Source organism: Microtus ochrogaster, chromosome 10, assembly GCF_000317375.1.
Source record: "Microtus ochrogaster isolate Prairie Vole_2 chromosome 10, MicOch1.0, whole genome shotgun sequence".
Lineage (NCBI taxonomy): Eukaryota > Metazoa > Chordata > Mammalia > Rodentia > Cricetidae > Microtus > Microtus ochrogaster.
The window spans coordinates 35,815,987-35,843,957 of record NC_022016.1 but is presented as its reverse complement, the minus strand read 5'-3'; the positions used below and the strand labels follow the sequence as shown (position 1 = coordinate 35,843,957).

The following is a 27,971-nucleotide window of genomic DNA, read 5'->3' as shown; positions in this document are numbered from 1 at the left end:
TGTGAGCCACCATGTGGTTGCTGGGAATTGAACTCAGGACCTTTGGAAGAGCAGGCAATGCTCTTAACCTCTGAGCCATCTCTCCAGCCCCCTGAAGTCAAATTTTGATGGAAGTTTCTGTCCCACTTGGTCCTGCAGTCTTTCAGTTCCAAAGAAACTCACAGAGGGTTATATTAATTACAAACTGTTTGGCCTATTAGCTCAGGTTTATTATTAACTAGCTCCTACAACTTAAATTAACCCGTAATTCTTATTTATGTTTAACCACATGGTTTGGTACCTTTTATCAGAGAGGCATTCTCATTTTGCTTCCTCTGCATTTAGTTTGTGTCTGCAGACTGAGCCTTTACTCTTCCCAGAATTCTCCTAGTCTGGTTGCCCTGTCTATACTTCCTACCTGGCTACTGGCCAATCCACATTTTATTAAACCAATGAGTGACAAATCTTTACAGTGACAAGAGAATTATTCCACAGCACACACTGAGAGTAGGTGACTGTAATACCCCACTCTCACCATTAGGCAGATCATGTAGACAAAAATTAAACAGAAAAATGCTTGAGCTAACTGACATCATAAACCAAATGGATCTAACAGATATTTTTCAGCACCTCATGGAACTTTCTCCAAAATCCATACAAAACAATTTCCAACAGATAAAAGAAAATTGAAATAACACCCAAAGATTAAAGCTGGAAGTAAACAGAAACAGAAATAAAAAGCCTACAAACTTATGGAACTTCAACAACTGACTATGGATGAAAATGGGTCAAGATTGAAATTAAAGACTTTCCAGACCTAAATGAAAAGGAATACACAATATTCCTAAACTTGTGGAACACAATGAGGGCTGTTCTAAGAAGCAAGTTCATAGCTCTAAGTGCCTACATTAAAAAGCCAAGAGATTTCATATTAGGAACTTAAGAGTACACCTGAAAGCAATAGAACAAAAAGAAGTCACACCCAAAAGGACTAGATGGCAAGAAATAACAATCTCAGTGATAAAATTAATAAACCAGAAACAAAAACAATTAAAAGAATCAATAAAATAAAGAGCTCTTTGAGAAAAAAAATGGTATTATTGACAAATCTTTATAGAAATTAACTGTAAGGCAGAGAGAGAATATCCATTTATTAATATAATTAGTAAAATATATTAATATAATTAATAAAATTAGAGATGAATAGGAAGGCATAACAACATACGTCATGGAAATCCAGATATTTATAAGGACACACTTTAAAAACCTGTTCTCCACAAAACTGGTAAATCTAAAAGTCAATAATTTTCTCAGTAAGTGCCACTCGTACAAAACAAGATCAAACAAGCAATTTGAACAGACCTATAAACCCCAGTGAAATAGTAGCAGCAATTAAAAGCACTTTAAGCAAAACAAAAATCCCTGGGTCAGATGGTTTTAGTGCAGAGTTCTACCTGGTCTTCAAAGAAGAGTTTATGCCAATATTGCTGAAATTATTCCACAAAATAGAAACAAAAGAAGGAGCATTATTACCCAATTTGTTTTATAAGGCCACAGTTACTCTGATACCCAAACTACTTAAAGATTCAACAAAAAGCATTGCAGACCCATTTCTCTTATAAACATAGATAAATTTTTTTCAAATAAAATACTTGCAAACAGAATCCAAAAATATATCAAAAAGATGATGTACCATGACTACGTAGGCTCCAACCCAGAGATGCAGGGATGGTTCAATAAACATGCATTGATAAATCTAATTCACCATATAAATAGTCTGAAAGACAAAAAAAAAAAAAAACATGATCATCTCATTAGAGCAGAGACCTTTAGCAAAATCCAATACCCCTGGAGAAATTAGGAATACAAGGGACATACCTAAACATAATAAAGGAAGTTCAGAGAAAGCCCATAGCCAACATCAACTTAAATGGAGAAAAAATTTAGAGGAATTCACAATTCCACTAAAATCTGTAACAAGCAAAAGTTGTCCAGTCTCCGCATATCTATTCAATGTAGAACTTGAAGTCTTAGCTATAGCAATACAACAACTGAAGGAGATCAAGGGGATACAAAAATGAAAAGAAGGAAGGGAGGAAAGGAAGAATGAATAAAGAAGAGGAGAGGAAAGGAGAAGAGATGAAGGGAGAAGGTCAAAGTATTTTTACTTGAATGAGCGTGCATGTGTGTGAATGTGTGTAAAACAAAAAATTAATGAAAAAAAGAAACTGAATTTGAAGGAAAGCCAGAAGGGGTACATAGAATTTGAAGAGAAGAAAGGGTAGGGAGAATGATGTAATTATCTCAAAATTAAAAGAAATAAAAAACCCACATACATAAAATAAAGCTTTTTAAAATTTTTGTGTAGGCTAGAAGCTATAAAGAAAACATACAACAGAAAGTCCCTCTTTTTTGGAAAATCTCCACTAATAGTATATGGCAAGGTGGAAACAGTCTCTACTGATTCTAGAGAAGGAACTAACTCACCTAAGATCAATGATCTGTGGGTTGTGCAACAAGCCGAAGTGTCAGCATAAAAGCATCATAAAATCTCCATTATGAGTCTCCAAATTGCTTCTCAACTAAAGTTATTCTCGTGTATACACATTTGAAACCTTGTCTTCTTTTTTTTTTTTTTTTTTTGAGGCAGGGTTTCTCTGTGGCTTTGGAGCCTGTCCTGGAACTAGCTCTGTAGACCAGGCTGGTCTCGAACTCACAGAGATCCCGCCTGCCTCTGCCTCCCAAGTGCTGGGATTAAAGGCGTGCGCCACCATCGCCCGGCCCTTGTCTTCTTCATAAGAATTGAGATTCCAGAAAATGCCAAGCTGGGATGGAAATTTTGTGCTTTGGGGGCTCTTAGGGAAAAAAAAAAACAGGAAGTCGAGAATTAGGGGATGAAATAATAGATGAGGACCAGATTAAACAAAGGAGGAAATGGTGTCTTGGGAAGGACAAAATAGGAATATGCTCAGAGGACTTCTGAGAGGCACATGACCGGAACTGTGAATGATGGTTTGGCCCAAACTTCAGAAGCAGGCCTGAGATGAGTCGGAGTCGTCGGAACAGTCATTTCAAAATCTCGAGCCTACACATGCCTGCCTTCGTGCCCTTGGGGTACAGGGGCTCAGGAAGGTGGACCACTTGAAGTCAGGGTCAACTATTTTCTGTTATAAAATCAAGACATTTAGATGTAAGGGTCAGACAGAGCCCACAGTTATCATTTAATATATTAATATTTGCCACAACAAAACAAATCATTTAACTGAAATAGCAGGGAAGAAAGACACAATTCTCCAGTGAGCTGAGGGAAATTGAAAAAAATAACATTATTAATTTAAGACGGCAAATGTTATCAATACTCTATTTAATGCTGCTTTTAATGTTCTAATTCAGTAAACATGAAAGTATTTATAATGTGTTGCCATTGATCCACCAACACTTATTTCCACCATAAAGGTGACCTTCAACTAGAATTTTCTTTAGTAAGGAGTTTTCTGGAATATAATACTTGTAGGCCGGAATGCTTACAGAATCAGTGCCCTTCAGAAACAGCAAAACATCTCGAAGTTACACGTCAAGCAAGACTATGTGTTCTGCAGCTGCCGGGTCAAGTTCTGTGCTGTCTGAAAAGATAGCTGAGATGGAGCACGACGTCAAGGCATGAATAATGAGACAGTGACAGTAGGGCCACTCAAACAGTACAGGGTTCCCAAGGACTCAAATAATGGCAGGAAGATATGGGGGACTTGTTCTTCAGAGATCCCAAACCAGCTTGGCATAATGTGGGGAAAAAATGAGATTTTGTATTAAGGGTTTCTTAACTGGATGTAAATTACATAAGGAGGCTATCAATGTCAGAAGCAAGGCTGTGGTTTGCAGAGATCTGTATAGAAAGGTATACACATTTCCCCAGCCCTTTGTGTTACTTCAGGAGTCTGTTATGAAGGAGAAACTGGAAAATTATTCTGGATACAGTATCCTTCAAGTTTTTAATTTTATTCTATTTTTATATTTATGGATGGTCTGTCTGCATGTGTGTCTGGTGCCCACAGAGACCAGAAGAGGACTTCAGATCTGCTGGAACAGGTTGCGGGTGTTGGGAATTGAACCCAGGTCCTCTGGAAGAGCACCTAACACTTTTAACTGCTGATCCATTTCTCCAGCCCCTGGAGACAATATCTTATTGCTCAGTACAAAGCATCTCTTCTCTCTAGACTGAAATGATTGAAGAAAGTAGCTGAACCATCTGTCTATGGCCATGATCTCATCATGGTTAATACTATAGTATTGACCATATTTTTAAATTCTCCACAGCTTTGGAAAGTAAGAAAGGGTGCAGGAAATCCTAACTCTAGAAGTGGACATCAACTTCTAGATCAAGAATGCTGAGCACTCTGGACATAGCAGACACATCTGAAAATCCCAAGCCATCTCACATGAGGCTGCTTATCTGCATTCCTAGGGGCTTCCTCGCTTTATTTCTTCACATGTGTGCCCCAGAACTCTCCCTGGGAGAGTCTTAAAGAATATTAAGAGGAAAAATCATTTTAGTCAGGAGTGATCAATTGCTAGCATGCTTCTATGAGGATGGGGGATTTGAAATAAGGAAGGAAAATTCTCCAAAGAGAAGAAATGAGTGGAGCTTTTGGTAAATGGGTATAAAGGAAGAAGAAGAGGGGATGGTGCAGGGAAGAGTCTGAGTACACAGAGTGCTGAATGGGGCTTCTGTGCAGTTGCTTTCCATTTCTAGGGGTAATGGGATCAGAAGCAACTTCCACTGAGAGCACTCCTACCTGACAACAGAATTGCATACGAGAAAGCAAAGCTTGCAAACTTCTTTTCTCTTCCCTGATCAAGACCAAATCATGTCACTAAGAGATCATTCTTAATTAGCAGGTTTCACGTTTTCTAGTAAGGTACTACATTATGAACAGATAACCTCAAAATAAATTGGTTCAGTTAAATTGAAGCCCATATTTGTACATGTCCTAATCTTCCCCAAATGACAACTTTGAAATTTTGCTGTTTTCCTTCAGTTCACACTCACTATTTCTATCTTCCCTTGTCTGGGCCTATGGGGCCAGCCACAGGCATCCCACTCTACTTCGGACTAAAGAATGCTTTCAACTCCTTTGTAAACTGAGCTTCAACATGAGATTACAAATGACTAAAATATTCCAAATAATTATTTTTCATTGTTTATTTTTGCAGTTCTAGGGAGTAAACCTGAGGACTTGTGCATGCTAGTTAGTATTCCTAGGCCCATGTGTTTTTAAATGGCTCAGAATTCTTTGTAAGTCCCCTGAGTCTCATTCAAACTGGCTGAGTAACTATTTTAATCCCTACACTTCACTTTCCATGTTTCCCCTTCTGGGAAAGCCCTTACACTTGCTTTCACCTGCAATACTAGTGTCTTTCCCTATGACAATGAAAGCATAACCTGACAAAAGAAACTGAAAGGTCGAACAGATTCCTCAGCCCACAATTCAAGGGTACAGCCCATCACTGCGGGGAAAACAATACAGAAGCTTGAAGCTGTCACACGGCAGTCACAGTCAAGAAGTAGAGAAAAATGCAAGCTCCTTCCCAGCTCCCTCTTTCCACTTAAACAGTCCAAGGTCACCTGTACAGGGAATAGTCCTATCTACACAGAGGTCCATCTCCTAGGTGACTCAAGATGCTGTCAAGTTAACAGTAACTACAGCCACATCCACTAAAGTCAGTTAGAATCATAAACCATGGAGGACTTATCCTAAAACTGTCACTTAAGAAAACATGTTTCCTACTAACAGTGAAATGCTCTTTTAAATATGGGTGGCATACCTAGTAGTAATGGAGAGTAGACCAGATCTCAAAGTGTTAGAAATTGTATGTCTTGACTTTAGCCAATGAGACACTAGGGAGATTTGCTTAGAGGTTTCTAGAAAACAGTTGTCTCTTTGATAAACAAGTAGAATATCTGTGCCATGCCTCTCTGATTCTCGCATTTGAATATAGTTGGACAAAGATGTGATTCTTAGAGCTCCATCATCTAGAATCTCATGACCATGATCCGTGGGAAAGAAGAGGACTACAGAAGACACTGAGTCAGAACCTAGTCCTTACATACCTGACTCAGAACTAGTTCATTGCTCTGTAATGGATAACGGATTATCTCTATAACATATTTCCAGATTACTTGTGTGGTGTAGGAGGGTCTTCTATCTATCTGTTGCTTTCATTGGTTAATTAACAAAGAAAATTGCTTGGCCTGATAGGTCAGAACATAGGTAGGCAGGGCAGACAGAATAGAATTCTTGGATGAAGGCAGTGTGGCAGACACCATGGCTCTCCTCTCCAAGATGGATGCTGGTTAGACTCATGCCGGTAAGCCACAGTCAAGTGGAGATATATATTAATAGAGATGGGTTAAACAAATATGTAAGAGTTAACCAATAAGAGGTTAGAACTAATGGGCCAGGCAGTGTTTAAATGAATACAATTTGTGTGTTGTTATTTAGAGATATAAGCTAGTTGGGTGGCCAGGAGCTGGGAGGGACAAAAAGCAGGCCTGTTGCTCCTTTTACAACACTAGTGTGAGAAGGAACAACTCTCCTTATGTTATTCTTGGTCACCTTTTCTGTTATAGTCAAACACATTCTGAGTTGACAACCTTTCCTCATCAAAGGGCCCCTAGGAAGCATTTCATAGACCTTCCAACCTGCCGCTGAGCAACACATCTCCTTTTCTCTCCTTTTTCTAGCAGCCACATGAGTGAATGTTCCTGATTTACGTGTGGTTATTTCTTTTTCATGTCCACTTCCCCTTTTAGAATTATAAGCTTTTATGTTTATGGTCTTAATCTTTTCATTCTCTGGAGAACATCTTTTGAAATCACCATGGTCATTAAATCACCCAAGGAGCCTTTCAAAGTGGACCCCAAGTCATAGAAGCTCTGATTAGTAGGTTTAATGTAGGGGGGGGCTCAATATGCAACTTTAAAAATAAGCTCCTATATATTGTCCAGCCATCTTCTAAATATATATGTTTACACCCATAGGCTAGTGCTGTCCTCCATCTCTATCAGAGAAGCAACTTTTTTAAGTGAACAGGTGGTTAATGCAGAGATTCATGCATGGCTGATCAAGGTGCCCAGAATAAGTGGCTATCCAGTGCTCAGCATTAAAAAGGATATGCATATCACTCTTTTTATGGCTCAGAGGTGGGGGTGGGGCTTCCAGGGAGTTATTGACAGTTGATGACTGCTGGGGGGGGGAGCCATTGTCTTCAGTAGTTTAGCCATTAGTGAGTTGCCCATACCTCATTGGATAGCTCCACATCTATGTCCATGTGGGTAATGAAAAAAAACAAAAGGTAGGAAAGTTGGGTGTGGCTTTTTGGAAGCAGAAGGAGGGGTAGGAGCTAGTGAAAGTGAAAAAAATAATGGTATTATAGAATGCAATATATATGAACTGAATACCAACAATAAAATTTAATTCATTAATGACAATTTTAAAATAAGAATAAAAAACAATTCCCCACATTACAACAACATGCTTGGTTCAGGGGCCATTCTCTCTGAGGAAACACTGCATAGTGTTTGTATTATTTTTATCATACATCATCTTTCTGGTGTTCTTCTTGTTTCTGTTGTGTCCCCAGGAAACCTGTGAACTCGAGAACAGAGACAATCTTATGCTCTTTATTATTCCCAAGATTGTCTAGCCCAGTCTCTCTCTCTCTCTCTCTCTCTCTCTCTCTCTCTCTCACACACACACACACACACACCACCCTTCTCACTATTTTAGAAGGTTTAAGGCATACATCTCAGTGGCAGAACTGAGATGAGGTCCTTAGTTAATTTCCACCATCACTGCCACACATACAAACAAATCCTTTAGCAAGTAGCTGAGTGAGCAAGTGAATGAGTGAGTACAGACACCAATATGCAGATTGGTATTATTATTATATTATATTATATTATTATTCTAGCATTAATAAGTGAAATAGACCAGTATTTCACTGACATTTACACAGAGACCTGAGGATTTCACCCTTGATTTCTGTTGAATGGAGTCACACAATTTTATGGGTCACATAGTTTATATTACACACTTCATTACTTCAACCTCTCTTAGCCAAGAAGTACTTCTTAAAATAAATAAGTAAATAAATTTCCTTGCAGGCAAAGGCTCTTTGTCATGTATTTGTATTATTTGGTTGCAAAACATTATTCAGAATGGTGGGAGTTAGTACAGAAGAGGTCTTCCTGGAACATTAATGATTAAACTCTTGTAGGGAACATGAAATTTGATTCTTATTTTGATGGGTCTTGTTTGTGGAAGGCCCCTCATGAGGAAATTTGTGATCTGAGGACATGTGGGGGTGAGACCAAAACTACATACACCACACAAACATACTGAGTGTGAATCTAGGCTACTAATGGAAATACTTCTTTTCACTCTGTAATGGAAAATAATCCCTTTGCCAGTGACAAAATCTCAAATAGTAGCATTATTTGTGAACAAATATTGTTTCTGTATCTGCTTGGTTCGGGAAGTCCTTCTGTCTCTGTGCTGCTTTTATTGAGTAATGAATAAATCTGTTTTAGCTAGTGACTTAGCAGAATAAGGCAAGGCAAGAGTTCAAAGAAGATAGAGGAGGAGAGAGTAGGTGGAGCCAGAGAGAAGCCATGTAGCCTCCACTAGAGACAGACACGCTGGAACCCTGCAGGTAAGCCACAGCCACATGGTGATACACAGATTAATGGAGATGGGTTGGTTCAGGATATAAGAGCTAGCTAAAAAACATGCTTAAGCTATTGGTCAAACAGTATTGCAAATAATATAGTTTTGGAGTGATTATTTTGTGATCTGGGTAGGCGGGAATGAACAAGCAGTCTCCACCAACATCTGCTGGTATTGCTATTCAAACAATTTAACAAGAAATATATCAGCAGGATGCTAAGAAAGTGCTACTTTCTCAAAAGCAAATGCAATGATAAAAAGACCATAGAGTAATACCCTCAATAAAAACTTGCTGAGCTGTTTTCTTTTTATTCCTTGCTAAAAGCGTTGGTCAAACAACCTGTTTAAACCATGAGAAGAAACTGTGGCAAAGGTATTGACTGATACTAGATTTATTTCTAATGTTATAAAAGTCAAAATGAAAAGGTACATATTACTTGAATTCTATTAATTTCCTTTCAGCTTTTGACTATACAGTGGTAGACTATTGGCCCCAATTCTGAATGACAGCTGAATTAGTCATTTAATAGTCATTTCCAAGGACTTCAATCACAGTCACTAAGTAATAACTTTTGAACCCCAGCAGCAGGAATCCCAAGTACAGCTTTATTGTATATTTGCTACAGGAAGATAGAGAAAACACTATTCTCATTGAGCCCCATAGTATCACCTGAAAATGGGGATACTATAAATTACCTCAAAGGCCAGAACCTCATTTCTCAAAATATGGTCCATGAATTAGCAGCAGTAGCACCATCTAGGTACTCATTAGCAATGCAGGATATTGAATCCTACCCCAAACTTACTAAGCCAGATTCTGAACTACTACAAGATCCCTAGGTGACTTTTATGCACATAAGGAAACAGGCTCTGAGGTCAATCTGTATGAATCCAAGTCCTCACACTTACCTTCTATGAGGCCCAGGCACTTGCCTTAGGTTATTTTTTTAATCATACAAAATGGGGATGATAGCCGGGCGATGGTGGCGCACGCCTTTAATCCCAGCACTCGGGAGGCAGAGGCAGGCGGATCTCTGTGAGTTCGAGACCAGCCTGGGCTACAGAGCTAGTTCCAGGAAAGGCTCCAAAGCCACAGCGGAAACCCTGTCTCGAAAAACCAAAAAAAAAAAAAAATGGGGATGATAAAACTCAATATAAAGGGTTATTGAGAGAAGTAAATGTGTTGACTGAGGTTTCTGTCCTACCTGGTTCCCACAGTCGTTAAGTTCCAAAGAAATCACAGAGGTCTACATTAATTATAAACTAATTGGCCTATCTTCTCAGGCTTCTTATTAACTCACAACTTATATTAGCACATAATTCTTGTCTGTGTTAGCCACATGGCTTGGTACCTTTTTCGGCAAGGCAGTCACATCTTGCTTGCTCTGTGTCTGGCTTCCTCTGTGTTTAGGTGACTACTACAGACTGAAACTTCCCTCTTCCCAGAATTCTTGTTGCGCCGCCTCTACTTCCTGCCTGGTAGCTGTCAACCTGCCTACACTTCTTGCCTGGCTACTGGCCAATCAGCATTTTATTAAAAATAATGCAAGTGACAGAATAAAAGACTATTGTCCCACAACATAAATGAATCAATATATTAATACACACATAAAGGTTAGAACAGGGTATAACACTCAATCAGACTACAGTTGTTACAGTGAGGATTGACTTGAGTTGTAAGTGCACAGAATAAATATCAATCAAAAGCAAAAAGTAATGAGTAAAATTTGGTGTGCTATCTTAAGCCTGTAATCCAGTGAGAGAGAGAGAGAGAGAGAGAGAGAGAGAGAGAGAGAGAGAGAGAGAGAGGGTTTAGAAGTTGGAGGTTAGCATCCAAATACACAAAACCATGTCTTCAGAACAAAGAGGGAAATACTGGGTTGCAGTAGACAGAATATAGTTGAGTGCTGTCAGGAAGATGATTTTTTAAAAAGGGGCTACACAAAGTTGAGTGGGAGAAGAAAAGAATGGATCTAGAAGGAATTGGGGGAAGGGAGCGAGGTGAATGTGATCAAAAGAGATTGTACAAAATTCTCAAAGAACTAATAAAAATGAGTAAGAAAGGATGAAAGAAATAAAGAAAAGAAAGCCACAACAATACATGACTGTAATGTAAGTACTCTTGCAAGGAGATAATGATGGTGAGGCCAGCCTGGGCTAAATAGTGGAGATCCTGTCTCAAAAAAAACCAACAACAATGGATTCTTACCTTAAAGTATTTGTAACTTGGATCTAATTCTGCTTACATGTAGTCTCATTGGAAAAAGAAAAAGTCACAGCATTCTCCTAAGCACCACTGAGACAGTCAAGGCTTCCCTGCCAACAGCCTAGAGCTTAAATGAAGACTCTAAATTGTAATTCATCAGTCACACTTTAACTAATGCTGCTGTAGACATCACAAAATGTCTAATATGTTGGAATAAAAAGTCACATTCTTTAACTTCTCCATTTTAACACAGATATCATATAAATTACTGTTTGAGATTTATAAAGCTGACAGCACTGAAAAGAGTCCCATCTGGCAAGCTATGTGGAAACAAATTGATTTTGCCTGATGAGTTGAGAGGCGAGTGGAATCCTACATGGCTGTACTATTTCCTAGGATAATCTGTGTCACGCAATGGCTCTCAAGTTTGCCTACCCATTAAAACTGCTGGAGAGCTTTTCAAAAATTCTGGTAACAAAGTCTCACCCCCGAGTGCTTATTTAAATGTTTCCGAGTGAAGCCTAGGTATGAGATTTTTCTTAATTCCCCAAGTGATTATAATGTGCAGCCATGATCGAGAACTGTGGCTCTAAAACACATTAACCCTGAAGATACATCCACTAAGACTTAGTGGGTAAGTGACTAAGTGACTTACATTTCACTTAGTGACTAAATGAAAGATGTTAGCATAAAGCAAACAAGAACCAAGGACAAAACAGGGGTTGAGGAAAAGGGTTTCCAATAGGAAAGCAAACGAGCACTCTGTATTTATATTCTGAGATGAACCACAGGAATGGGAGATTTCCCTACCATCAGTACATGGGAGTTTTATAAATTTGATTTAGTTTTGGACAGACATCAGGGCCAAGTACAAATAAAAATGCTGTAAGAAGAAAAGGGGCAGCTGTAGAAATATAAAACTGACAAAATGAAGTATTGAAAAACACCACCCAATAGGGTTGCCATCAAATCTATCTCAAAATTCATTTTCCATAACAGCAAAGCCTGAATACAGCCTGCATATCAGTAGAATGAACTAAATAAACTAAATAAAAATGTATTATTTACCCAGTGAAAATCACAGGGAGTAAAAGGGCATGAGCTGCTCCACTACAGAACATGATGATCTTAACTGACACAATATTGATAAGCCTGAAACACAAAAGCAAGAGAAACACAGATCAATTTATATGAAATTCAAGTCATAAAAATAAATCCATGATCAGTGAAGTTTGGATGAATGGCTATCTTTTCGGGGAGATCTAGAACTGGAAGTATATGAAGGAGCTTGCAGAGTAGGGGGAAGTTACAATGTATGCACATAGCCCAATATTCTGTATATCAAACTATTAAGACCTGTGTGCTTTGTTACAGGTAAGGTATACAGCAATAAAAAGGAAACGTATCATTTATTTTTTAAAGATTTCTTTATTTGTATGTATGTAAGTGTTTTGCCTGCATGTACACCTGTGTGCCACATGAGTGCAGGGTGCCTATAAAGCCCAGAAGAGGGCACTGGATTCCCTGAGAATGAAGATACAGTTGCAAGCTGCCATTAGGTGATAGGAATGAACCCACTCAGTCTCTCCAGCCTCTTATTTGCTACTATCATCACTCATTCCATAAATCTTAAAAGTTTCCCCTGAGATAGGTAGTGTTCTACTTGTAGGACACAGGTTACCTAAATCAACAGAACCCCTGCCTTCCCGACTCTTGCACTATAGTGGAGAAAATAGACAATAGAAGATTAAACTGTAGAAAACAGACTATAGAACAGAAACAACTGCTTGTGCCATGGCAGGTAAACAAGTGCCACAAAGAAGAGCAGCATGAGGAGGGCTGAGGTTGTGGAGAAATGGGGTATGCTGTTTTAGATGGAGAAGGCCTTTTTGAGAGAACAATCGTCCGGGAAGTCAAGATATCTGGTTTCCAACTTCTAATAGATTAGAAGCATCACATCCACTGAAAATGGGAAGGTCATCTGAAGTCAGAAAAACATTCGGGAGTACCAACTGACAAGTGTAGACAGTCACAGGAGGTACAGTCTAGCAGGCCCAAACACTCAGGGGTCAAACACTTCAATACTCTTGACAACATCCCCATGATAAAACTGAAATGCCTTACTACTGCTTTTACTATCTTATCACCATTTCTTGGTCTCTGGTGAACTTTACAGCCAGTCTCACAAATGGAGGGAGGTGGCCCTCTTAATCTTCTCATATACTCAGCACCACCAGGAGGAGACCCTGTGATACTATTAAAAGCCTTTACTATCTGCCTGGCTATCTGATGACACAAAACATCATCACACGATCATTTCCGTAACTGTCTGCTGAACAATGCAGTACCATTCAGAGTTATGAATGAATAACACAGCAATTTTAACCTTTTGACATTGGATATTTAAAACAAGAAGAGATTCTCGACTACCTAGAGAACTCTGACAGAGAAGTACTATCAAACATTCTGGAGAAAACAGGTACAACTGATCTTGCCTTGACACCATCTGAACTATTTCCATCCAGAACAGTGATATTGAAGCTTCATGACTGTCTTGGTTAGTTTTTGCTGTCAACTTGATACAACCTAGAGTCACCTTGGAAAAGGAAACCTCAATTGAAGAATAAGCCATCAGGCTGGCCTGCAGAGAGGTCTAGCTGGCATTGTCTTGATCATTTATTGATGTGGGTGGGCATTCCACATTATCTATTGAACATTTCCATGGAGCTAAGTCCCAGTTTTTCACAGCATCGCCTTGTGTATGATCACACACTCCCTCAGAATGCTGGAATCACATTTCAAATAACTGTTCTCAAGTCCTTATTCCAGAGTGTACTTTCTGGTAAGAAAAATTAAGATAAGGAATGTGGAAGTGGGAATGGGGGGTGAGAGTGTATACATGCATACATACACACATACATATATACATGGACATATAACTACTACATATAGGAAAAGTTCTAAACTTGGTGAATTTCTTAATGTGCTGAGAGAAGCCATGGCTGGTTGGAAAGGTAACAGGTTAATGCTAACAACTTCTTTTGTTTCACCTGGCTCAAAACAATGACGAGGCAAGCTAATCTGCTGAATCCTACCCACATTGCAAACTTTTGAGCAAATTAAATGATTGTTGCTATTTTGGAATGTTAAATTTTGGGGTCATTTAAAAAAAAACAGCTGTAGATAACAAATATACTTGGTTTCCAAGGATTAGAAATCAGACTCAAAGGTTTTTTTATCAAACCTTTAAAACAGGGTGTATTTTCTTATTTTATGAAGGTTTTAATGTTGAGTTCTATCCTGTATTTCCATCCTTTTACTTCTCTCCCCAATTCTACTGTAACAATGGAGAGAATTTCCTAAGTCACCAATAGCAAGAGTTTTCAGGTATATATGTATATGCTAACTGATAATGTTGCTCTTATCCCATCTATCCTGGTTTCCTTAGAAACTTAATTTTCTATGGATTCCCATGGGTCTCTCTGAAAAACAAATTTTATTACAGTGGAGATGGAGCATTAATTCTAAGAACCCACATGGTCCAATCTTGGAGTAATGTCTCCATAACAGCCACAGATAATCAAAAAAGAAGTTCCCTTTTTTACTTGTCTTTCAATGTACAATAACAGAAATCCATTAGCACTTCACAATAATATTTCTGCAAACCCCTTCCCCATTTTGCAATCTCTCTGTCCTTTGAAGCTGTTAAGAGAATCTCACACTTCAGTGTTCTCTCGCGTCCTAAAATCCACCTCTGCGGTTTTCGTCCCTTTCTCTAGTTCCTCTTCTCTCCCCCCAGAATTATGAATTACGAGTGAAAATACAGGTCTAACCAATGAACATGCCGAAATGGACAGACAGAAGTCCCAGGGGTCAACCCTACACAAAGAACTATAAATAAGTGAGGAAATCCGGGAGCAGGAGAAGTGGCCTTTCCCAGGGAAGTGTAGCACACCAACTGGTTGATTAGTACCAAACAGTCCTGAAAACATACATTCAGGTAACATTAGAGCGACTGATAGGTCATATTTTAGAAATATACAAACATATATGTGCATATACACATGCAAATAACAATAAATAAAAAAGACTGCCATGAATTTTAAGGAGAACAGGGAGGAAAAGGATAAATGCTGTAATTAAATTATAACATCAGTAATTAAACACAGAAAGAACAGCAAAGAAAATATGAGTCTACTTTTAGCAGATGAAAGTTTCTTGGATAGAGGTGGAGGGGATGAATGTTTCTATAGTTTAGATATGAAGTGTTCATCCCATCCCAAAGTTTTATATCTATAATGTTTGCTTGACAGCTGATTGCCTTTTAAGGAGTGCTTGAATCATAATTTCTCTGATCTAATCAATGGATTCATTCACTGAGTGACTCCTAATTGAAGTCTCTCCTCTTACTACTGAGAGGTGGTGGAAACTATAGAAAGCAGGATCTATTAGAAGAAAGGTTTTCTGGGGGTGCCTTTGAAGGGTTTGCCTTATCTCAGGCTTTTCTGCTTCCAGGCTGCCATGAGGTGCCTTCTTTATTCCAGGACATACCTGTTCCTATCACCATAATGCTCCATCTACAGGCCCTGAAGCAATACAGTTAAGCAACTATGAAAGAAATTTTCTGAAATTGTGAGTTAAATGACACCCTTTCTGCATTGAACTGCTTTTCCCTGTATTTTGCCACAGGATCAAAGAACTCTAACACAGCTGTCACCATTTTAGCTTTGGATCCTATTCACTGGTGCTGACTACTTTTGTGTCAACTTGACACAAGCTAGAGTCATTTGGGAAGAGGAAACCACAATTGAGAAAATGCCCTCACCAGACTGGCCCATGTGCAAACATGTAGAGCATTTTCCTGACTGATGTTTGATACGGGAGGGACCAGCTCACTGTGGGTGCCCACCCCTGGGTGCTATAAGAAAGCAGGCTGAGCAAGAAAGCCATGGATAAGAAGCCAGTAAGCAGCCCTGTTCCATGGCCTTGCATCAGCTCCTGCCTCCCCTCCAAATTCGGCCTTAAGCTTCTGTTCTGATGTCCCTAGACGATGGACTATAAATTGTAAGATGAAACAAACCATTTTCTTCCCAAGGTAATTTTGGGCATGGCATTTTATCACAACAATATGCGATATGTTACTTACACACTCCACTAGATGAATTTGGTTTTCAAATTTAATCGTATTGGGAAATTTTCCCATTCTGCAGCATTCAAGAAAACTAGAAGCATGTTTCTGGCAACTAATTTGTTAAGTATTACTTACAAACACAATTTGGAATAATTATATTCTTATTTTAACTGCAATTTTCTGTATCAACTCAACTGCCCACTTTTATTCTTTTCAGTCATCATTTTGGTTCCCTTTTTTGTATGTTAATGTGAATATTCAAAATGGAAAAAGAATTTCAAAACCTCCTGGTGAAGATTTTGGGTTCTAAAGAAGTATTTACAATCACCCATTGCTTTATATCACAAAGAATTTCTTAGTTATGGATTTGCTTCTAATTGACATGAATTTTCCAAAATCTTCTTACTCAATGATTTCATTGATGGAGCATGACCTAGAAACATCTAAGTAGTTTTGTAGCTCAGTGGTTTAGAACACTTGTTTCCAGAGGACCTGGGCTTGATCTCCAGCATCCACATGGTGACTCACAACTGCCCAAAAGTTTATTTCTAGAGGATCTGGTGTCCTCTTCTGACCTCTGTGAGCAAACCAAATGTACCAATAGACTCCCATTCTTTGAGTACCGAGGTGTCCAGGATTTGCTCATGCCATCCATCCATCCACCCATCCACTATTTTCTCTTAACCTATAAGAAATTCCACAGCCAATTCTGTCTACTTGCTGTCCTCTCTACATTCTTCTAAACCAACGGTTCCTAGCATGTTCACTGATTAAACACCATCAGCCGATCATTTGGGAAATTTACAGAAATGCAAATTCTCTGGCTTTATTCTAGACATTTGGAGGCAGAAACTCTACTATAAAACCCAGCGGTCTGTATTAAGAAGTCCTTTGGGTGACTTGGATGCCTGCTGAAAAATGGAAAGCACTGTCTTAGAATTTAAAAATGGACCAGGGTAGTACAGAGACCTAAAATACAAAACACCTGGACTTTACTTCTATGTTCTCCTATTAGTTTGCTGTATCAATTTCAAACACCTCTTTGAAAAATCACCATAGTAAAGAGGTCTAGCTGATAATACTTTGATATGTGATTCCATTTGGGGGATATTTTTTAGGTAAGGTCTCTTATAGCTCAAGCTGGCTTTCACTATGTGCCTCAAGCTGGCCTTGAAATCCTGAACCTCCTGCTCCCACCTTCCAAATGCTCATCTCCACTGGTTTTTTCCATGTAAGCTTTATATTTAATGTTTCCAGAAGTGCTGACCCAAGCTCATGAAAATGACCAAAGACCTGTATTTAAAACATTTCTCTCAAAGCCAAGAAATTTCTGTAAGTTGCTTGTAGACTGAGCTGCGGGCTGGGTTCCCACCCAGCTCCTACACAGCTAGCCTTACACCCAAAATAACAACACACAAATTGTATTCTTTTAAACACTGCCTGGCCCATTAGCTCCAGCCTCTTATTGGCTAATTCTTACATCTTGATTAACCCATTTTTAATAATGTGTGTAGCACCACGAGGTGGTGGATTACCCGCAAGATTCTTAACCTGCGTCTGTCTCGGGTAGGAGAATCATGGCGACTGACCTCACTGCTTTCTTCCCAGCATTCTGTTCTGTTTACTCTGCCTATCTAATTTTTCTGTCCTATCAAAGGCCAAGGCAGTTTCTTTATTAACCAATAAAATTAACACATAGACAAATGATCCTCCTCCATCAGTTGCTGGTGAATGCTCTTTGACAGTTTCTCTTCTAGAATTCACCGTATCACAACCAGAAACATTAATTCATCTTCATATTATGGATTCTTGTAGTGAAATTGTTTTTCAATAACTCCCAAAAGATTCATAGTTACCCTCCAATTTACAAAAAATATTCTCCTTGAACAAAAATAACATTATATTTGCATTAATATTTCAATATATTACTGCAATGATATTAAAACTTAATTTTAATGACAAGTGTAAGATATATATTCTAACATGACAGTGTGGCACTCACTTTAGAAGCCACTCATTTTTTTCTGCTCATGAATTCAATTGAGTAGTTTTTGAGCTGTGACCAATCTTAAGCAGAAACACAAAGCCTGGATAGGATGCTCTTTGTCGAATTTAAACAAATGACTCACCCCATCCATTAAAACTTCAGAATGTGACAAGCAAATTTATGGTGAAACAGACTTTCCAGATGGGCTAAAATCTTGACACAAGTAACTTTGAAATTAGCTATTACTGAGCGAGTTCAGGAAATGAAAAATGAGCTTTTTACCTAAAAACACATGGATAATAGGTAAACTGAAGAGCTTACATTGTCACAATGAAAAATGGTCCAGGATTAGCACTCAGAGAAGAAAGAAGGAAATGTACTTTATATGGAAGGGAAATCCTCGTCATGGCACTTTGCCTATAAGAACAACCATTAAGAAAAGACATTGTTGACATGAATGCCACAACCAGCCCCAGGAAAAGTCATAGGCACACCTAGGACACTCTTAGTCCCAACTAGCTCAGACATGTTTAAAGATAACACTTTACTCTCTTCCAGACACTAATTATGGCAAAACAAAAAATGTGGTAAAGAGAGGCAAAAACATACCAAGAGAGTTAGTGCCTCAGGAAAGAGATAACTAGGTTATTCTCGTCGTATTGCTCCTGCGCAAATGAATTCTTGCAGAGCCTTTTCCAATTCATCTGCTGAGCGACTCCATCATATGCATTTGAAAATCCATTGAAAAGCTATGCTTCCGTGTGAAAGCATCAGAAAATATGATTCGAGTGTGGAGACAGGCTGGTGTTAGGCTCCCTAGACAGGAAATTGCTTGGGTGTGAGATGAGACTTCTGACAATTCCAGTTCCCTGTGAGAGTAAGTTAGGGAATCTTTCATCCTTTGCATGATATTTCTATGTCAGAGAATTTACTAGAGGCTGTATTTCATTCATTTCCTCAACCAGGACTTAGCCAGCACCCATTACACACTAGGCACGGTTCTCAGGGATATACCATGGAATACAAAATAGATCTCTGTGCTCAAAAACTTTATACCTTCGCATGACGCAGATAAAATGGTTAATAGAGTAATCCCAGCAGCTATTTTTCTTTAAAAAGCCTGCTTAGAAAGTTGGCCTTTGGTTGGAATTCGAAAACCTGCATGCGGTGGCCAACCATTCCAAGGACTGGTAAGAAAGTCTCCCTGTGCCTCAGCTGTCTGCATAAACAATGTGGCATATGTTCAACACTTGTTTTCATTTGGGGAAGCTCAAATTTTGATATATGGTGGGAAGAGGGTCCTTACTTAAACAGCCTTTAACAAGATCTGCAGGCACTGAGCGCCAGTGAGCTTCCCTACTCGAGTTGTCACTAGTCTTTCCCGGCGGAATGAAGTACATATTTTTACATCACTGGGAGAAGATTCTGGGAAGCCTGTACCTGGTTTCCCTTAGGCTTCACTCCCTCTACTCTTTTTTGCCTTTATTCATTCTGCTTTCTATCTCCTCAGTATAAGAGAATCATAGCAGTGGTTATGACCACATGCTGGCTTTTCTGAGCTCTTCCGGTGAGTCATCAATCCAGAGATGGTATTAGAGACTTTCCACGTGAAGGGGGTGGATTAGACAATGTGTGGTTTATATAACTGAGTAAATCATCTAACATGCCAGACTGCATTAGTGTTAAGAAAATATGCACTATGTGGCACAAAAAACAGCTTGGAGTACTGGAGTGAAAGGGTTGCAGCGTGCTATAATAAATAAGGAAGTAAGTATGGGCCTTGTTAACTGACCAAATAAGTAAAGGAGATAGGGGCATTAATGCAACATATGAAAAGAAAGTTCACTAGGCAGAGGAAACCGCTTGTGCAATAGCCCTAAGGTAGGGTGCACCTACCTGTGTTTCAAGGCTCACTAAGAAGGATGATGTATCTGGAGCCATTTGAGCCAGATGGGGGCTGGGTAAGGCTAGAACTTGAAGATATACATGTAGGACCAGGAAGTATTAATCATCATTTAGACCCTGGAAGGTTATCAAAAGGATAATTTGAACTAACAATGAGAGAAAAGTGACTACGAGAATGTCAAAAGACACACTTTACTGATGATTACAGTCATTAAGTGGTTTGTATTTGTGCTGGCAGGAAGGATTACTCCGTTTTTAAAATCATACTATTTCAATTTAAAGGCTAGAACAGTGCTAAAAACAACATAATAGCTTAACAATTGGACTGAATAAGCACTATTCATTTTTTGGATTTGAATACAAACAATAAAAAACAAATGAACATTAGTAAGCACTATACCACATCCATTCTGGTCTCACTCTGGGGAAATAGACATTTACTACCTGGTACTGGTTCTGAGAAGGCAGTGGTAAATAGTTCATTATTCCTGTGAAGTGGGTAAAGCAGCTTGGCATTCTTCATAACAGCCCCAATGAGAGGTGATGGTTACAAAAGGACTATTATCATGGACGACTACTCAGGACCTGTCTTATACTTCTTTTCCATCAGACATATCTTTCTATACTCAACAACTCTGAAAACACACCCATGCATTCATTCCCAATGAACCATGGCCTGCTACATCACCTACTCTGTCATCCTGGAAAACCTAATATCCCACCCTCTCTAAATCCGTTGCCTTGTCATTTTACTTTGTAGTTTCTCCCATACACAGAGAGAGAAAGAGAAGAGTCCAGCTGCTACCCTTTGAAACTGGACTGGCCATATGACTTAAGTGGTCCAGTGAAGTGCTTCCATGCTTCTATCCCTACTCCTATAAGTCAGCCATCCCTATCCTATCTGTCTACCCCCAAACTGGCTAACTGAAAGATATAAGGGAGGTCATTCAGCCCAGATCTGCCAGCATTAGCTGACCTTGAAGCTAACTATAGATACAGGAGGAAATTCAGCCAAGATCAGCTAACTCTCACAGAGCAGAACCACTGCCAGATGACCTACAGACTTGTAAGCAATCGTAACAATACCACATACCCCACTAAGTCTTGAGGCATTTTGCTATATGGCAATAAATAACTGACCAATGCAATAGCAGGCTCGAGTGTCTTAAAAAGTTCTCTATTTTACTCACAAAAGGATGTCCCATGTTAAAACGACTGTGGACTATCCCACTGTACCTCTAAGGAGAGCAGCAGGTCTGACTACAACTTCAAAGACAGAGCAACCTAGAGTGAAGCCGCTGACTTCAAAGGTGCGGGGCTTTAGGAAAGTCCTTATCTTCCGGCTCGAGAGTCCAACAGCTGTCACACAGCTTTCCACTCTGTCTCTCGAGCTCACCGGGAAAAGAGCAATTGAAATGTTGGAATCATTCTCGGCTCAAGTACAACAAAGGGCATATTCTCACACAGCTGAGGGAGATCAAGCCTTTGGCAAAGTGGGAACAGCAGGAAGGTCACAGACAGAGGAACAGGAAACTCGATGCCTAGGTGAAATGTCGGCAGGTTGCCCAGCAGGGAAGCTGGCATCATCTCAACATTGCAACCTCAGTTAATAAAGCTGAAATCATATTTTCATCTCCCAAGAATAAGAGAGTCACCCATTTTATTATCTACTTCTTAGGCAGCAATTGTAAAGTTAACTTAATACCTGAATGTGATGAACAAATTCAACATTTTTCTTTTCTTCATATCACATTCATTTCCACCCTCCTTTACTGACATACAAGGCATACTGTGCCCTAAAAAGAAAAGTTGAAAAGATTTATAGAACTTTAAGCAGCTGGGCACTCATGGGCAAATCACAGCTGTGTGGGTCTTAATTTCTGGATCTGCAGGGGTATTGCAAGAAGTCTTCTGAGCCGGGCGATGGTGGTGCACGCCTTTAATCCCAGCACTCGGGAGGCAGAGGCAGGCAGATCTCTGTGAGTTCGAGGCCAGTCTGGTCTACAAGAGCTAGTTCCAGGACAGGCTCCAAAGCCACAGAGAAACCTTGTCTCGAAAAAAAAAAAAAAAACGAAAAAAAAGAAGTCTTCTGATACAAGTTATTAAGAACAGAGGAAAGCAGGCACAAGGCAACTCTTAATTCTAAGAATTACAGCATGATATTTTTCATTCATTCATTGATTTAATGGGCATCAATTATAGTGGTGAATGTGATGAAATACAGTCCTTGGCCCCTGGAGCTCTTGACCCAAAATATCAACCCAACCAAGTTCCAAGCCTTGTACAGGTACAAAAAGAGGGGGTAAAGTTTACAGTTATTATGTCAACCAGAAAAGTGGAAGCAATATGTAAAGAATAACATTTCACGTTCACATTTCCATGGTCACAACACCCAGAAGCTGTAACTGTGTGATGCGGAAATTTTGAAACACTATTTATTTATTTATGGTTTTTTGAGACAGGGTATAAGAGCTCAGGCTGTCCTGGAACTCATAGAAATTTTCCCGTCTTTGCCTCCCAAGTGCTGGATCTAATTGCTTTTCATCTAATTTTTCTACAGAAATTCTAGAATATGTACAATATGGAAATCATTCCCTCGTTGACTGTACTACAGCTAAAAATGCATGAACTAATTCTGAGTCAAAAAGTACAGAGAGGATTAAATCAGGCAATCATCTCCAAAATATTACAAAGCCACAGTGAGAAATGTGACTTTAACTGTAAAAATTAGGTTTTTAATTGAGAACAGAAAAAAAATTCACTGTCAGAAAAAAAATGAAAATTTCAATTTCAAAAGAAGAATTAAATCACAGTAACAACTAAATTATTTAGTAAGGTTAAAAGAAGGGGCACAAGTAGTTAGACTCAACAATTGGCAATGTCAAATAAAAATCTAATTAGTATTGGTTGAAAAAAGCAAAGAAAGCCACCCAAAACTTAGAGTGAAAATACACCAAAAGTACTAGAATAAAAGAAATCAATATTCAAAGAACCATTTTAAAAAGAAAATATACATGATCTCAAGATTTTCATGCTTCATGCTGCTTCATTATAAAAACAAAACTTATTGATTGCTCTTTATCAACAGCTGAATCTTGAAGCATCCCAAGAGGCATTCTAATTATAATTAATAATGCAAGGTTTTCTTTCAGAATCATTAGGGATTCATTAAGCTGACAACACAAGCTGTTTAATACTTGACTTTCTAAAAAGATGGTAGGATAAGGAGACCACCATGATAGTTACCAGGGAAATTCTGCTGTTGAATTTAAAAACAGATTTGTATTTAGGATGTGAGGAACATTTCTGTTTTCTTTGGAATCTAAATAGAATTTGTGCCTTCAGAAACCTGTATACATATGCATGTCACTTATACAAAAAAAAGCCTATTGGACCTTTGTTTCTCCCTGCTATCAAACCTCGTTACTATACACGTTATTCCCAGTAATGAAAAATACATTTTGCAAAGAAAAGAAAAAGTTGGATCACAGCAGGAATGGAAATTCTACTTCTGGTTACTTTGGGTGTGACACACGGTTGCATACTCAAAGTCATTTGGGGGATTAGGGAGATAGCTCAGTGGGTTCAGGCAACTGCCACCAAGTTTTACAACCTGTGTTCAATACCCAGATCCTACACAGTAAAAGAACAGAAATAACTCTTGCAAGTTGTTCTCTGACCTCCATGCCCACTCAATATTATAACCCCCCAGCACACACTTAGAATAAATCAATGTAATTTTAAAAAATTAAAGAAAGCTATTATTTTCTTTCTTGTTTGCTAATGTGTTGCAAGGCAACCCAGATCAATACAAGCTTTTCCTGCTAGCTTTGTGTGGCCAGGTGACAGTTGGGTCTCCGGCTGGAGGAGAAATTAGCTAGAGATTTATTGGACAGCTTTTGCTCTTCTGGTAAGTTGAGAGCATTTTCACTTTTACTTGCTTTGAACACAGGTCTGGCATCTGCAGCTTCAGCATACATTTTGCAACCATAATGCAGGAGGGGCCAAGAACAGTACAGACAAAGGCACTGATACCAGTTACTCATTGAACAATGGCCAACAGCTACCTACTTCCAGATGTATTTATGCATTACAAGAGTCACCCTATTTCAAGCCACTAAAACTCAAGATTTTCTACCACTTTTCAGCTACAAACCTTGTTAACTGATACATTTGGCTAGGAAAAGAATCCAGCATTCATCCTCAGATCTGAGTAGATTTCACCGTCTAAAACAATCCCTGCTACATTACAGTAACATATCCTTTGGGAAGAGGTGTGTATGATGGCCATATATAAGTGCATTAGCATTTCTTATTATTCCTGTTTCACTTGAGACTAAAGCAAACAATGAAATGCTCATTTTAGCAGCAATCATCTCATGCACCACTGACCATTGATAGCTAGCTGAAGGTTAACAAATGAAAGCTGGGGACATCATTCAGCAGCACATTACAAAGACCTCATTTTGTCTTTTCTTAGATATGGGGTGTTTTCTCTGATAAAATGTTTTAGAATTACCTTCAGTATGACATTCATGACAACCTTTCCCTGCAACAGAATTTTCTGCTAGAAATAAACCTGAAAATTTTTTATGAGGGCTGTTTCCCAAGGATTTATACATGATATGCATATGTTCTGTCTTTATGTTATACCTTCAGTGCCTCAATTTGGAAAACTTAACAACTGAGGTAAAAAGATCCCAAAGTATAAAGACATAAAAGGAATGGTTTTTAAGGTGAAGAGTCTCTGTAGAGTAAGTTAAATATTATTGGTCTATGAATATAAGGGTGCCAGTAAAGACCACTCTGGGTGACCAGGATAAACGTCTAGCAGAGAGGATTACACTAGTATCTAGTTCACAAGAGGCGTTGCCATATGAAAGAAGTCCAAAACTACTTATCACTTTGTTCCTTCACCTGTGTTCCATAGGCTAAGGAACACAAGCATCAATAGAATCCTACAAAAAATACATAATCTCAAAGCCCATACACAAACTCTAGCATGTTTCCCAGGTTAGTCAGATACAAGAAGTTTGAGAAGAAATCTTCTAACAGGTTATAAAATCCAGAATCACAGGGGGCTAGTTACTATGACTTCACTGAAGGGCAAGACAACAGCTAATATTTAGAGTGACTCTGGACACTGCAAAGATTTACACATTTGCTATCAGGACAAGAAAGGAAGTCACTCTGCCTGCAGCACCAGCGATTGATGTTTTTGACAGTTCCAAAGATGATTTCCCCCGAAGGTCACTTCATAAAAGCTTTGAAGGGTAGTGCATATTGTTCAGGGTGACATGTGATCACAGTCATTACTGAAAAGCATGCTGTGGATATGCAATGCAAATATTCACTAAGAAAGTGCCTATGTCACCTCCATGAGGCAATGCAAATATCTCAAAGTCTAATGTGATGTGACTTTTAAACAAGAAAGAGCCACTTTGGGCATTTGTGCTACTTCAACAGTCAGAAATTCTACAGTGCTGTCAACAGACTGTCTAAAACATTTTCAAAAAATCAGGAGCTTATTTACAGCCAATCATGGCACCAATTCACCTGAGAAGCAAAACATACATCTTGCCCTCCTAAGAGTGTGAACATCTCATCAAACATGACTAAATGTATTTTGTAGCCTCTCCTGAGGTTGTCAGCTCAGAAAGCTGGTGGAATTCTAACAGCCTCCAAGGCAATATTCACACTAAGGTTTGGAGAAGTTAGTCTAACTTCTCTAGATACAAGCATGACTGCTGGAAGAAGAAAACCTTCCTAAAGAGCATCGAGAGATTCTGTACAACAAACCAGACTGAAAATCTTTGGCCACAAAATTTCTGCAGCCAGCAGTATACTGATCTTAGGCAAGGATTTTCAAAGCATCCCTGGACCAGAAATATGAACACCAGCTCGGAACTTGGTAGAAATGCAAATTCTTCCACTACCTGCCTGGAGACCTATGTAAAGACCAGTATCCTGTGCTTTATTAAGCATTCCAGGTGATTCAAGGAATGCCAAAATTCGAGGCGCATGAGGATCAATATTATAGAAACTGTCATTGGTAAAAGACTAGTTTTATTTTGTTCATTTTATTTCTAATGCACCATGGACTGCTATTTTCCTAAAATAACATATTGATCATTGCTACAGAAAATTGAAGTAAAAGAAACAAACAAAACAAAAGTCCCAATTTTGTATTATTAGACTCAAATAGCAAAAATTACAGTTTAATTGTCCAAAAGTTCAATACTTACTGTCAATTTTTGTGCTTCCGTCTTTGTAGATCAATAACGTATTTGCAGAATAGCACTGGCCATCAAGGTACACGCTGAATAGCGCTGCTCTATACAGCCATAAGTAACCTTCCCTCAAACACTACAAAATTTTCTCAATTCCAAGATGTACTTCTTTTTTTCACATTTTAACATCTGAAATTGGAATGGATCTAAACATAACTACTGGTCAGAAGGTAGTAGGACTCAGCTCTCACAGTCTGCATTAGTGTACCAAAACTTTCAAGATGAAGTCAAACATGGGTAAAAATAAAATGATGGGGAGGGTCCTTGTTTTTTTAAGAAAAAAAAAAACACCCAAACACCAGTGCTTTTTCTGCCATGAAGGGTGCTATAAATGTTCAGCAAAGTAGAAAATAAACTAGATTAGTGGTGTCTACCACAGTTGGGACAGATGAGAGGAAAAACAATACCAAAGAAGACCCTGATAATAGCATCAATGTTCCTTTTCCCTTTAGGTGATAGAACGTTCGGTACTGACTGGCTTGATGACTATACAACAGTATAAATACATTAAAATAACCAAATTGTATATTTTAATGAGTGAACTGTATGTCATGTAACTGATATCTCAAGGTAACTGTTAAAAATGAGAGGCAATGTCTGAAGAAGCAGAAATGATTGACGATATAAATTCATAAATACAAAAGCATAACACATAACAAAGGAATTTTAAATTAAGTGTATACTAAACATATGATCTTGAGTCTGGAAGCACCAACAACGAAGAAGTCTTTGTCAATTCACAGCCAATTAATTTCCAAAGGACAGAACTTCAGAACACAAGGCTACTCAAAAGGTATCTGTTTTATTTAGTTTTCTGTTGCTGTGACGAAAAGCAACTTGGGGGAGGAAAGAGTTTATTTCTACTTACTTCATCACTGAGGGAAACCAGGACAGGCACTCAAGCCCAAAACTTGAAAAGCATAAACTAGCTTGCTCCTCCTGCCTTGTTCATCTACCTTTCTTAATATATCAGTCCCACCTGCCTAAGGACAGTAATACCCACAGTGGGCTGGGACCTCCTACATAAATGAGCAATTAAGAAAATGCCTCACAGACATGGCCACAGGCCAATCTGATTGAGGCAGTTCTTCAGAGGAGGCTCTCTCTTATCAGGTGACTCTAGGTCTGTGGCAAGATGACAGCTGAAGCTAATTATAACAGTATAATGGGCTTGAAATCGCTTTAATAAAACAGCATTAGCAAATAAAACTATTGATTTGCCTTTGGCTTTCATTTGGTGCGTCAGGACAGACGTGTGGCTTGCCTGCTGTAAACTATAAGATCCCTAAAGCTTGAAAACCAAATATTTAAAGCCACATGGCACAGCAGTGTCAGTTAGAACCTTGAAGAAATTGTCTGCACCAAGGGCAAGAACTGAGTCCTTTTATATGACTTCTGGACATACTGATGTTGAATCACCTGTTGGTCAATCTGCATAAAGAAGCAACTGTTATCCCATATAGGCTGTCACCTCATTAATTAAAAGTTCAAGCTACCAAATTAAAGAAATATTCAGTCAGCATATGCTCAAGAAATATTCTGAAGGTCCAGTTTTCTTTCAAACACATGGTTTAATTATTTGTTCAGGTGTTTGCTTATTCACTACTGGAAGGGTATGATTAGATAGTCATTTATTTGCCACAGTACAAGGAAAATTACTGTAAATCAATTTTTAATCTGTGATTTATGATTCATATTTAACAACTGTTTAAGGAGATGCTACTTGAACATAAAATCAAAGCCACCA

General features: G+C 38.7%; 1 protein-coding gene across 1 annotated transcript in view; it reads right to left on the bottom strand.

The window, feature by feature from the left end:
- The window catches only part of Lancl3 (LanC like 3), a 130,020-nt gene that overhangs the window by 80,776 nt on the left and 21,273 nt on the right, over positions 1–27,971 (bottom strand). The gene's annotated exons all lie outside the window — the stretch shown is intronic.